At 45.2% G+C, this 12,890-nt stretch overlaps 1 protein-coding gene across 1 annotated transcript in view; it reads left to right on the top strand.

Moving 5' to 3' along the window:
- The first annotated feature begins 6,750 nt into the window (after positions 1-6,750).
- The window catches only part of ANKFN1 (ankyrin-repeat and fibronectin type III domain containing 1), a 450,804-nt gene continuing 444,664 nt past the window's right edge, over positions 6,751-12,890 (top strand). The window contains exon 1 of the mRNA XM_005872543.2: positions 6,751-6,823. The gene's annotated coding sequence lies outside the window, so the exon portion shown is untranslated. The remainder of the gene's footprint in view (positions 6,824-12,890) is intronic.

Below are 12,890 nucleotides of genomic sequence, written 5' to 3'. Positions count from 1 at the left end.
GGGTGAGTTAATTAAATGTTTGACCAAATATAGCGGGCTAATTTTTCAGTTGATAATTTTGTATGGCTCATGAATGGTGTTACACATATCCAAATGGCCCTTGGCAGAAAAAAGCTTCCCCACCCCTGGCCTACCAGTATGTATTTATTCTTTCTAGATGCCTGGTGCACGGATTTGTGCACTGGTGGGGTCCCTTAGCCTGGCCTGCACCCTCTTGCAATCTGGAACCCCTTGGGGGATGTAGTAGTGTGTGAAGCAGCAGATGGCAGGGGAGGAGCTTGAGCTGGGGCCGGGCACTGCTCCCACTTATCCAGGTCTTACTGCACCTGCGGTTGCCGCCATTCAGTGGCACTGCTGTGGAGGCAGAAGAGGCTCCCACCATCGCCGCTGCGCTCACCAGGCGTGAGCCCAGCTTCTGGCTGAGCAGTGTTCCTGCTGTGGGAGCACACTGGCCACCAGGGGGTAGCTCCTGCTTTGAGCATCTGCTCCCTGGTGGTCAGTGCACATCATAGCGACCGGTCATTCAGTCGTTTGGTCATTCAGTCGTTCAGTTGCTTGGTCTCTTAGGCATATATATATCTACACTAATAAAAGAGAAACATGGTAATTGGCGTACGACCGCTACCCTTCCCATTGGCTAATCAGGGAGATATGCAAATTAACTGACAGCCAAGATGGCGGCCGGCAGCAACAGCCCTGCTCTGAGCCTGACCAGGGGCTGCACCTAGGGATTGGGCCTGCCCTCTGCCACCCGGGAGCAGGCCTAAGCCAGCAGGGTGTTTTCTCCCGAGGGGTCCCAGACTGGGAGAGGGCACAGGCTGGGCTGAGGGACCCTCCCTTCCCCCTGAGTGCACAAATTTTTGTGCACCGGGCCTCTAGTATATATATATATAGTCTAGGAATAAAAGGAAAATCTTTATCTTTTAAACACTTCAAATTACAAATTCTGGTTTCCATACTACATGCACCTTCTTAATACAGAGGAAGCAGCAGAGGGGTTGGTGGAAATAAATGCTGATGATTCTTTTGCTCCCCCTTGTACCTCTCACATTTCTGTAAGGATTCATGCTCCCAGACATTTTTGGTTCTTTGGATTAAAAGAGAGGCCTAAAATTCTGAGTTATTAACCAATACCCTTAATCAATACCCCTGGTGATCCTGGTGCAGCCAATGCACGGTCCACTCAGGATACCTGCTCAGGCCTCAGAATGAAATGGCCCACGTATGCTCATGGCTGTCTTCCTAGAAACTCCCCTATAGCAACACAAACTTCCCCCAAAGACCACTGTCTCCCTTTCCTGCAGCCAGCAGGCTGACCTCCATTACAAAAGGAATAGTTTAATCCTCTCTTTAAAATTAAATTTATTGGAATGACATTGGTTCATAAGATCATATAGGCTTTAAGTGGATTTTCCTATGATCCATCATCTGTATGTTGCATTGTGTGCCCACCACCTAAAGCCAAATCTTCTCCCATCACCATATATTTGACCCCTTTTACCCTTTACTACCCCTAGCCTCCTTCCCTCTGGTAACCACCATGCTGTTGTCTGTGGCTATGAGTTTTTGTTTGTTTGTATGTATTATTTGTTCATTTGTTGCTTTTAATTTTATAGCCCACATGTGAGTGGAATCATAGGGTTCTTGACTTTTTCTGTCTGACTTACTTTGCTTAGCACGATATTCTCAAGATCCATCCATGTTGTTGCCAATGGCAGTATTTCATCTTGGCTTACGGCTGAGTAGTATCCCATTTTTTTTATATGTACCGCATCTTCTTTAGCCCATCTTTTATTGCAGGTCACTTCAGTTGTTTTCATGTCTTCGCCACCGTGAATAGTGTTGCAATGAACATAGGGGTACATGTATCTTTGAGAATAAATGCTTTCAAGTTTGAACCCCTTTTTAATTTATCAGCTTCTTTTGTTTATTAGATTCCACCTATGAGTGAGATCATGTGAAGCCCGTCTTTCTCTGCCTGGCTTATTTCGCTTAGCATAATACTCTCCAAGTTCCTGCATGCAGTTGCAAAGAGTAAGAGAGAAATTTTAACCTCTTTTAATCAGACATTTGCCATTGAATCAGCAGAATGCCAGTGAGTTTGGGTGGCTATCTTTTCTCTCTGCATATCTTGCTATTGGGGTTATGGTTTCAAATGTCTCTCTCAGATAGGGACATAGACCCCTGAGGACAGGGGCCTGTGTCTCAGCCACCTGTGATTCTCTAGTGTTGAAGACACTGCCTTGCACGAAGTACACTATTATTGTTCATTTTCTTTCATTTCCACGTCTAGACTCTTTCTTCTTCTAAAATGGTCACTGGCTCAGCACACTTGAAGAGGGAGAGAGGAACAAGAACTTCCAGTCCAGGAAGACGGGGAATGAAGACCACAGATAGCAAATTGTCCTTCTCTCCTTCGCCCCAGTCCCAGTTCTTTAAAAGTCTCTTTCCTGAAGCACCTCCGTGTTGTGTCTTTGCTGGCAGCTCTCCCAAAGGCGAGATTGCCTGGCTGAATGATCGCCTGTGGACTCAATTCAGTGTGTTTTCTAAATGTTTGTGATGAATTATGCCCTTAGCCCTTTGAGGGCTGGCCATGGGTAATTCCTAAGAATATGGCTTGCTTATGCTTCTATCAAATTATGTCTTGTCTGAGCTGTCTGGACACAAGGGAATATTCCATCACTGATATGTTTGGCAGCTTAACAGAGTTTTGTGAGATATCCACTATTATCGTGTTCTGCTGGGTCCCGGCCATTGGAGTATGATTTACAACTGCCCATGTGTTTTGATGAGGGCTGTCACATAAACTGAGCATTTTGGGGGCCAGGGAGCGGGCTGTAAATGGCTATATAAGCATTATCACCATTCAGTGTGACTGGTTTAGGAGTTTAAAGAGACAGTTGTTCCCCTCGGGGAAGCTGCTACTTTTCTGTCTCTCCATGTGTTCCCCAGAGAATACTGGTGGGACCACATGCTTTACGCTGACTGCCATGTGGCCCCTCAGTGGGGTGGAGATGGAGGCAGCTGGAGATGGTGCCTAGATGTGCTCTCCTAGGAAAAAGAAATCACTCGTGAGAGTTTCAAAAGCAAAGGCGGAGCAACATCTTGGGTCTGGGGAGGTTAGAGCCAAGAGGGACCTAGGATATACGATCATTCAACACTGTCATCTGATAGATAAGGAACCTGAGACCCAGACACACAGTGAACTTGGAAGGCAACACTCTTCCCTGAAAACCTCCAGGATTTTCATTCTGTGGGAACGGTCAGAGAAGGAACCTCAATCATAGCTTCTACGTACTTTCTCAAAATTTCTCCAAGTGCTTTTAAAACATGAGCAATTCACCTGTAGGGTCCTCCCATCCTGAGAAAAAGTCTTTGGGTCGTCAGAGGACCCTTCATTTGGATGCACCAACCGGCACTGTTCCCTTAAGTCAGCGGTTCTCAACCTGTGGGTTGCCAACCTGTGGGTCACGACCCCTTTGGGGGTCGAACGACCCTTTCACAGGGGTCGCCTAAGACCATCGGAAAACACATATATAATTACATATTGTTTTTGTGATTAATCACTATGCTTTAATTATGTTCAATTTGTAACAATGAAAATACATCCTGCATATCAGTTCCTTGGTTGCGGGCACATCCCCAGTGGGGAGTGTGCAGGAGGCAGCTGATCGATGTTTCTCTCTCATCGATGTTTCTCTCTATCCCTCTCCCTTCCTCTCTGTAAAAAATCAATAAAAAAAATATATATATATATAAAAATTTGTAACAATGAAAATACATCCTGTATATCAGATATTTACATTACGATTCATAACAGTAGCAACATTACAGTTATGAAGTAGCAACGGAAATAATTTTATGGTTAGAGGTCACCACAACATGAGGAACTGTATTAAAGGCTCGCAGCATTAGGGAGGTTGAGAACCACTGCCTTGAGTATTAGCCACACTTCAGAATAGTAGTTCTCCAGATGTGGTCCCTGTTCAGCACCTGGGACACTGTTAAAGAGGCAAACACTCGTGCCCCACCCCAGACCTACCAAACACTAACCCTACAGGTGGTCCAAGGTCTCTGTCTGTCTTTTTATAAGCATGACTCGACTGCTTGCCCAAGTTTGAGACCCACTCAACAATTCTTTACTCTCCTTACACAATGTGATTTTAGAAGAAATTGGAAAATTCCCCTCCTCCAAAAGACTCTGCCTCCTGCCCGCTGTTGCCTGAGACTTTCCCCTCTTTAGATTTATGTCTTTGGATTAAGACTTCTAGCTCTAGGTTATTCTGGAATGTAAAATATTTTTAATATGTTTTTTATTGATTTTAGAAAGTGAAAGGGAGAGGGAGAGGGAATGGGAGAGGAAAAGGGAGAGAGGGAGAGAAGGAGGGAAAGAGAAACAATCTGCTGCCTCCTGTACGCCCCCTACTGGAGATCCAGCCTGCAACCAGGGCATGTGCCCTGACCAGGAATCGAACCAGCAACCTTTTGGCGCCCAGGATGATGCCCAAACAACTGAGCCACATCAGCCAGGGCTGGAATGTAAATATTTTGAACCCTCAAATCATTCATGCATCAATATATACCACCTCATCAAAACCGTTAAGTCTAGATTTTGAGCCCTAGTTGGTGTGGCTCAATGGGTTGGGCATTGTCCTGTGCTCCAAAAGGTTACTTACTGGTTCAATTTCCAGTCAGGGCGCATGGCCAGGTTGCGGGGCTCAATCCCCAATAGGGGGTGTGCTGGAGACAGCCGATCGCTGTTTTGTTCTCACATGGATGTTTCTCTCTTTCTCCCTCTCCTTTCCTCTCCCTCTAAAAATCAATAAAAATCTTTTAAAAGGACTAGATTTTGATAGTGTTCATCATGTACTCATAGCTTGTTTATAACTGAACCCTTCTGAAGCTAGTGTTGTGAAACCTCTCTGTTCCGGTCAGAGTGAGTTGTCTGAGTCCACTGACTGCACCGTACTCCTTCCTACCACAGGGCTTTGTCCCTGCTGTCCCCTCTGCTTAGAACACTCTGCCCTGGTCTCTTCACTTAAACCATACGCCTCCTTCATCTCTCTGTTCAGAGGTCACCTTCTGACTTCTCTGACCAGGTCAAATCCTCTTCCCACATCTCATATTAGTATGAGCTCTCACAATGGCTTTACATTAGTTCTTGTCACCACTGCAATTTTGCATTTGTCTCAAATTTCTTTTTCCCCCACTAGATTGCAAGCTCCACGAGGGAAGGCTTAGCACTGTGTTTTTGCTCATCCTTGTAGCCCAGAGCCTCACAGACCCTCAGTGGTATTTGCTGAATGAAAAGCGGCTAACTCAATACATTACCCATGGTGCTCTTCGTCAACCATCTTAGGGGGACCAGGCACTCTGCATACATTAGCCCCGACTTCAGTAATTAAACTACTAATTAAGAAATATTTAAAGAGAAGGAAAACAGCAGCTCAGAGAGGCGAGCTTGCCAGAATTTAGAAGGGCTGTCTCTTTGGGGTTAAAATCCAGGTCTGTCCCTGAAGGCTGCGAGGTTTCCACTGCAGCAAACAGCATGTTCAGGCTGGAGGGAATCTGGAAGGCATTTGGTCTAACATTATCATCCTGCTGGGAAGGAAGTTGCAGTTCATGGTTGAAAAAAAGGGACGTACAAATTCACCAAGCATCTACAACAGAGCAGAGATGGAAAGGAAACCTCTCTTGACTGCGGTTTCCTTAAAATTTTTTATTGTCTGTTCTTCTAAGCCTCTGAGTAAAGGGTGGGAGCAGTGACTTAACAGGCTTTAGTTTATCTTGTACTGCCCACAATCACCAAGTGTGGCCACTCCGATCAGGGTCACAGCTAAATTGTATTTGTAGCAAGGAACTCAGGCAGGCTTCAGAGCAGGGCGGCTGCAGAGGGAGGGAGGGAGGGAGGGAGGGGAGAGGACTGAATGGTAAATAAAGCCTGTTTTCTTGCTGCTGATCCTCCTGCTACTTAATATAAAGCTGCAGGGCGGCTGCAGAGGGAGGGAGGGAGGGAGGGAGGAGGACTGAATGGTAAATAAAGCCAGTTTTCTTGCCGCTGATCCTCCTGCTACTTAATATAAAGCCATAATCATTTCCATAGCAACATACTCGTTGCACACAACATGGGGGGGGGGGGGGGGGGGGGGGGGGATGTGGAGGGGGAATTAAATAAACTCTACCTTTGTGCACCTTTAGGTGAAGAAGAAAAAAAGGTTATGTAATTCCAACCCTCCATTGTGTAAGGAGGGCTCTGCATCCGTGTAGATAATTATTCCAAATGACTCCATAGCCACCAGAAGTGAATAATATGCTCACTAAGGCCATAGAAAAATAGCTGATAATTGGTGAGTGTGTGTGTAAAATAGAGAGAGAGAGAGAGAGAGAGAGAGAGAGAGAGAGAGAGAGAGAACACTTGAATTCATAGTACAGGGAGATTTCTGGAGGGAAAGCTATTGAAATAGTAGCCTCCTTCCAGAATTAAAGCTTCCAAAGTGCCCCGAAGGTTCAAGCACTTGAGCGGTTGATAGTCCAAAGGCTGCCAGAGTGAAGTCTAGATTGTAGATTGTGGGTCATTCAGAAAAAGAGGAACATTGTGGTTCTAGAATTTCCATAGCCTGCAGTGGCCATCTGGTGAGAAGGTTGGGGTGGGCTGGGTAACCATGGAGATGTCCCAGAATATGTGAAGGCTCACCAGGGTTTTTACTTAGATTATCTTGCTACTGGATGAGTCTTAGAGATGGGGCGTGACACAACTTTCCCAAGCCGCCCCTCGGTGCTGCCTCTGAGGAGAGCCCTCCGGTTTTCTCTCTCACCTCCCCAGGTAAGACTGATGGCGAGGTCTGTGGTTTCGGGTGCTGCTCTAAGGATCGATGGTTCTGGATGCCAGCCTGGTATCCCAGGTGAGGTTTCAATGAGCGTGAGAGACGAGTCTAGGTCGCCTGGAGGAGTCAGAATTCCAAATGTTGTTCTGCGATTCCATAAGTAACTGTTAGATTGAAGATGCTCAGTATTTACACAGAAAACATTGTGTCTGGAAGCATTCACAACACGACTCTCATTCTGGGTGAGTCTGTTTTAATGTTTTCAATGTCTCACTATATCTCTTCCTATGCACCCATACAAATACATGTCTACTTACCTACCTACCTGCCTACCCATCTATATCTTCCTCTCGGTTTACCTGTCTGGCTAGTTTTATTGAAATGTAGGTATGGTGAGTATGTGTATTTATTATATATCTCTTTCTATCCACCAATATGGGTGGCCGACAAGCAATAACTAAAATAAGTTCTAATAAAACGGCATATAAGAATTAGGCTGGAGCATGTGGAATGGGGGCCAGGTTGCATTTTTAAATAAGGTGGTCAGGAAAGTCCTCAGTGAAATGACAATTGAGTAACTATCATTGTATGTTGTCCAGGAGTGGCTCCTCCATCTCAGAGCGAATGGGAACTGTTGGGTTTAAGTCCTGTGGTTTTTCCGTTGCCTGATTTTCATTGAGTTGCTGGAAGTCCCAGGAAACGTGGTGTTGTCAGATCAGTTCTTGAATGGGCAGAAGTTTGCCTGAGAAAAGCCAGATCCCGAGTTAATCAGAAAAAGACTCTGAAGAGTCAGGCTTTAGTTTAAAAAGCGAAGAACCAGACTGGGAAGATCAAGACCAGATCCTGATGACAGGTTGGCGTCAGCTTGGAGGCGTGAAGAAATTGGACAATTTATGGTCGGCCAGGGAGGTTGCTTCACGATTTCTTGTCTGCATAAGAGCTCAAGGGAAAGAGCAAATAAGCCTCCGGTTCTATTTTCAGTTTATGCTGCTCTCCTTTTTACAGATTTCAGACTCTCCATAGCTGGTTTTTAGTGGCTTTTGCTTCCAGGTGAAAACTGGAGAACAATGCTGGGATTTTATAGACAGGGTGGGTGGGAGAGGGGCTCACCCTGCCTATAGTTCGGGGAGGAATTGTTTTGATTGTAGACCAGCTAACGGCAGAGAGGGAAACATAAATGAGAAGGGCCCCGGAAAGTGTGTGGTGTGTGAACACGTGCTGTCAATGTGGAGAGGATACGGACAAGATGGACTTTTTACCATTTATAAGAGAGTGTTTTAACTCCAAGAAGCCGATTCCTAGGTGTTATCATCAATCACCCTGTAAACACATAAAAAAATCAAGTACAGATTCTGTTACATACGCCATCCTACAATGAGACAACTCAGAAATTGTCAATAGCCAAAGAAAATTCTAATTACTCATTCTATTAATTCTCCCTGTCATAGTCTCTAATTTCTTTCGGTCTCAGTCTTATTTTTTTTTCAGATCTTGGGTACTGAAGCCTTTAAAATGTTTTCTGATTTTAAGTATGGTTGCATTGCATAAAATCATTTAGTGGCTTCCAAATTCCTTTAGGATAAAATTCCTTTAGGATGAAATTAATGGCTTATGACATGCTGCAAAGTCATTTTGACCCATTCCCTGCCTATCGCTCCAAATTTATGTTTTGTTATTCTCACACAGGCATCCTTCTGGCTGGCAGACAACTTGGTGCAATTCCCTGAATAAATCACACTGTTCCATGCCACAGTGTATTTGCTCATTATAGTTCCTTTGCCTAGAACATCCTTCCCACTCTCACCTACTCTGCTGGCTTTGTCACTTCCTGTTAATAGTTTTCCTAACCTTTCTTCTTCATTCAGGCCAAGTTGGGCGGTGAGCCTCATAGCAACCTGTATAGCTCTCTCATGGCCCTTACCAGTTACCAGCTTGTAATGTAATAATTGCCATTTTTGATGCCTTATGCTATAGACTAAGAATTTCTTGAGAGCAAAGGTGAAATAAACTCATACTTCAGATTCTAGAGTAGGACTGTAGTGCCCTGCATATATAGTGGATCAGTGTGTGTGTGTGTGAGAGAGAGAGAGAGAGAGAGAGAGAGAGAGAGAGAGAGAGAGAGAGAGAGAGAGAGAGAGAGAGAGAGAGAGAGAGAGAGAGAGAGAGAGAGAGAGAGAGAGAGAGAGAGAGAGAGAGAGAGAATATGAATTGAAACACTGAAGGTATAAAATATTACAATATTTGATACGCAAGAACTTGGCAGTTTCTTGGCAATCATTACACTAATGTTGTGAAAGAGATGGGGCTCAATGTCATAACTATTGTTGTTATAAGAAACAATTTTCAAGCTCAGCAGTTCATTACGAGCAGTTACTGGGCATACTGTCTTTTCCACAACCCTGCAGGGAACAGATAGACTTGAGAGGTGAAGAGATAAATGGCTTTCCAAGTTCATTGACTTCTACAGTTTTTAAATGCTGCATCCCCACTGGCTTCAAATGAACTCTCATCAGAATGGATACTGACCTATAAATGCAACCGATCAAATTACAGCCTGGCAGAATATTTTGTGTTTTGATCCAAGATGGACCAGCTAGCAAGCCTATCTGTTCAAGGCCACTTGGTGTCAGCAGGTGAAATCTGTGGTTATAGGACACATATCAGAACCTAGCTCCTCACTCAAGGCCTCCATCCACATCCGGTTTTCCCAGGCTCGGGGTTCCCCATCACTGAGCCCTGTGCAAAGCTGGCCTCCACCCCTGCACCCCGGCCCATCAGAACTTTCCCATCTCATGTCCCCTTTCAGTGCTTTTTAACTGACTTGCTCATCCTTATTGAACCAATTCTTGTTAAGCTGTCAATGCCATAGCTTCATGGAAGCTTAGAGTTTTCACCCTCAGCGGTGATCTAATGCAGTCCCTCCCTTTTGCAGAGGAGAAATGGACCGTGAGGCAGGAAGTAACCAGCCCAAAGTCATAGGTCTGACAGAGGCGAACTAGCGTCTGGTTCTCCCTGAAATCGCAGCATAGTCCCACAGACCTCAGCTAAACTTCTTGCCCAGCATTTCCTGACCCCAATAGTTATGGGAAAGTTACTTAGACTTCCAGAGTCTGTCTTGTTCTCTGTCAAGTCCAGAAAATGGTACCTTCTACCTGACAGGTATTATGATTCACTAAGAAAGAAAATATGGACAGCCACTGACATGTAGTAAACGCTCAATAAATGTTGAACAGTTTTACCATCTTTATGCCAGGCTGGGGCTCAGAGCAGGATCCTAGGAGAGGTGGTTAGAGCGGGTTCCCCTTTTTAGCTCTTAAATGGCTGATAGGTATCCCTGATGTTGACCACGTACAATGCACTTTGCTCATCCGTCTTCCAAGGTCAATAAAAGAGCCGGGCAGGCTTAGCTCAGTAGTTGAACCTCAACCTATGAACCAGGAGGTGACAGTTTTATTCCCGGTCAGGGGACATACATGCCTGGCTTGCGAACTCGATCCCCAGTAGGGGGCGGGCGGGAGGCAGCCGATCCATGATTCTCTCTCATCACTGATGCTTCTATCTCCCTCTCCCTCTTTCTTCCTCTCTGAAATCAATAAGAATATATTTTAAAAACCCAATGAGACATTCCTAACAGTGAATGTTTTCCTTATTTGCATTCAGCCCACTGGAGAGACAGAGCCGCTTAGGCCTCTTCCCTCTCATTTGTGCTCCCGGATGGTAAAGTCCCTGGTCTGTATCCCAGATCCCTGGGCAGACTCCCCTGCCCTTCCCTTTCATTGTAGTTGGAGCGGGCCCTGTGCAGGGTTTCTGCAGAATCTCAAGGGGGCAGTGTGGTAATGCCTGAGAGAGCCTGTCTCGCCTCCAGGAAAGCCTTGGCCATTTTTACATGAAAGTGTTTACTCTGGAAATTAAATTATATTTGGGATTTTGGGCTTCCCCTCCCCCAGCCCCACCGTGGGAGGTTTTGGAAAGTTACTGTGGTGACCGTTGCAATCAGAGGGCTGTCAGCATTTCGGCTCTGCACCGGCAGGCCCCACAGGCTCCTTCAGCACCCCAGCCCCAGGGGACCCTGTGCACGTGGGGAGGGGACGCTCTGTCCATGTTGGGGGATGGGCCTCCTGCGGAGGTCACTGGCTCAGGACCCTCGCCCTCTTCCCCCGCCTTCTTCCACCCCCCCCAACTCCAACACACACTATCCCATCTTCAGCCACTTTTTGGATCAACAGCTGAGCCTGAATGTCAAACTTAAGTCGGATAGTTGGAGCGGTTGTGTTTTGTTTGTTTGTGTCTGTCTTTTCCAAAATATTTCTGAAAATAGCTCTTAAAATGCTCCCTGTGTGTCCATGGGCTCATGCATATTCACAGCCTGCTCCTCTTCCTATGTTCAAGGTTTCTGCTCTGGCAAATGAGGCCTTAGATAGACAGGTCCTGGCTCCCGCATTCCAGAGTTCTAGGTATTTAAGGATATAGAGAAATCTATGAGGAGACCCAACCCTGGGACATTCCTCCTTTCTCTGTGGCTTCTCCCAGCTAAGCCAGTCTCTCAACACTCTTGATCACTTGGAGACTAACCATTCTTGTTCTCCGGGTATCTCCTCAATTAGCTTGTCATTCGCCATCAAATAAATAGTTATTGCACTTTGTCATGGGGCAGGGTCTGAGCTAGGTCCTTTGTACCAAGTGGTGAGGAAAACAGACACAGTTCCTACTCTCATGAAGCGGGTGGATTACTGGAGGTGTAGACATTACGCAAATAGTCACACACAGAGAGAGTGTCATTACAAATTGAGATGAGAGCTGTGCAGGGAAAGTCAGAGGTGAAGAAGATGAAGTATAAAGAGGACCTAACTTAGAATGAGGGGCCCAGGAATGAGGAAGTGATTTTCAGCTAAGACAGAATATGGGACATGGCACAACCAGAGTTGAAACCAAATGATTGGTGACTATGACCTCGTCTTTTAGCATCCAAGGAATCCATCCTAATTCTCAGTGACTGCTTGTAGCAAAGTCTTGATATTGCTTATGGATCATTTGAATTGTTGAGAGATTTCAAAGCATCCTAAATGAGAGGAGACTTCAGAAGTCATCTGATTCAACTGTCTCCTTACTTAAAATCTCTTAAAAAATATGCTAAACAGTTATCAAGAACGGCCATAGGATTTGGTCACTTCACAGTCACTTTTTCCACTTGTGAGAGTTCAGATTTTTTTCTTCCATCGATTTTTTTTAGATTTCCCTGTACATAGATTTATCTTGCTAGACGGGGATGGTGGGGCGGGGAGGGGGATATTTTCATTTTCTTTGTTCATTGACATAAGCTCAAGTGTCAAGAACAGGGCCTGTCATGTTCTAGCTTCTCAAAGCATATTAGTAGAATGAATTAACTGAGGCTAAAATAGGTCTCCCTAAAGTGTTGCTCGCTGGCTTGAGCTCTCTCTGGACAACAAAGAACAAATCTAATACCTCAGATGAGGACAATCTTACAGTTATTTGAAAGTCACTCCATTTTCCAGTTCTTCTCTCTATAATCCCCATAAATGTGGCTTTGAAACTCTCCAACTTTTGATCGTTAATTGAGGTCCAATTTGGCGCGGTAATTTAACCAAATGTGAATCTTTCTTATAGCATTATCTATGCATCATTTCTCTATTTTTTTATGGAGGTATGTTTATTCCTTTAATTCGCCAGCATGTATAATTGTATATATGGAATCAGCTCATGTGATTTTGGAGGCTGAGAAGGCTCAAGATCCTCAGTGGGCCAGCTGGAGGCCCAGTAGAGCTGGTGTGGGGCTCCAGTCTGAAAGTCAGGAGTCACATGACCCCAAAAAGCCAAAGTTTCAGTTTGGGACCGAAGGCCAGAAAACACTGATGTCCCAGCTCAGAGCAGTCAAGCAAGACAAGTTTCTTCTTCTTCTTCTTTTTTTTTAAAGATATATTTTATTGATTTTTTTACAGAGAGAAAGGGAGAGGGATAGAGAGTTAGAAACATCGATGAGAGAGAAACATCGATCAGCTGCCTCCTGCACACCCCCTTCTGGGGATGTGCCCACAACCAAGGTACATG

This window comes from Myotis brandtii, unplaced genomic scaffold (assembly GCF_000412655.1).
Source record: "Myotis brandtii unplaced genomic scaffold, ASM41265v1 scaffold383, whole genome shotgun sequence".
In the NCBI taxonomy this organism is placed as follows: domain Eukaryota; kingdom Metazoa; phylum Chordata; class Mammalia; order Chiroptera; family Vespertilionidae; genus Myotis; species Myotis brandtii.
This window is presented reverse-complemented; position numbering and strand designations above follow the sequence as displayed.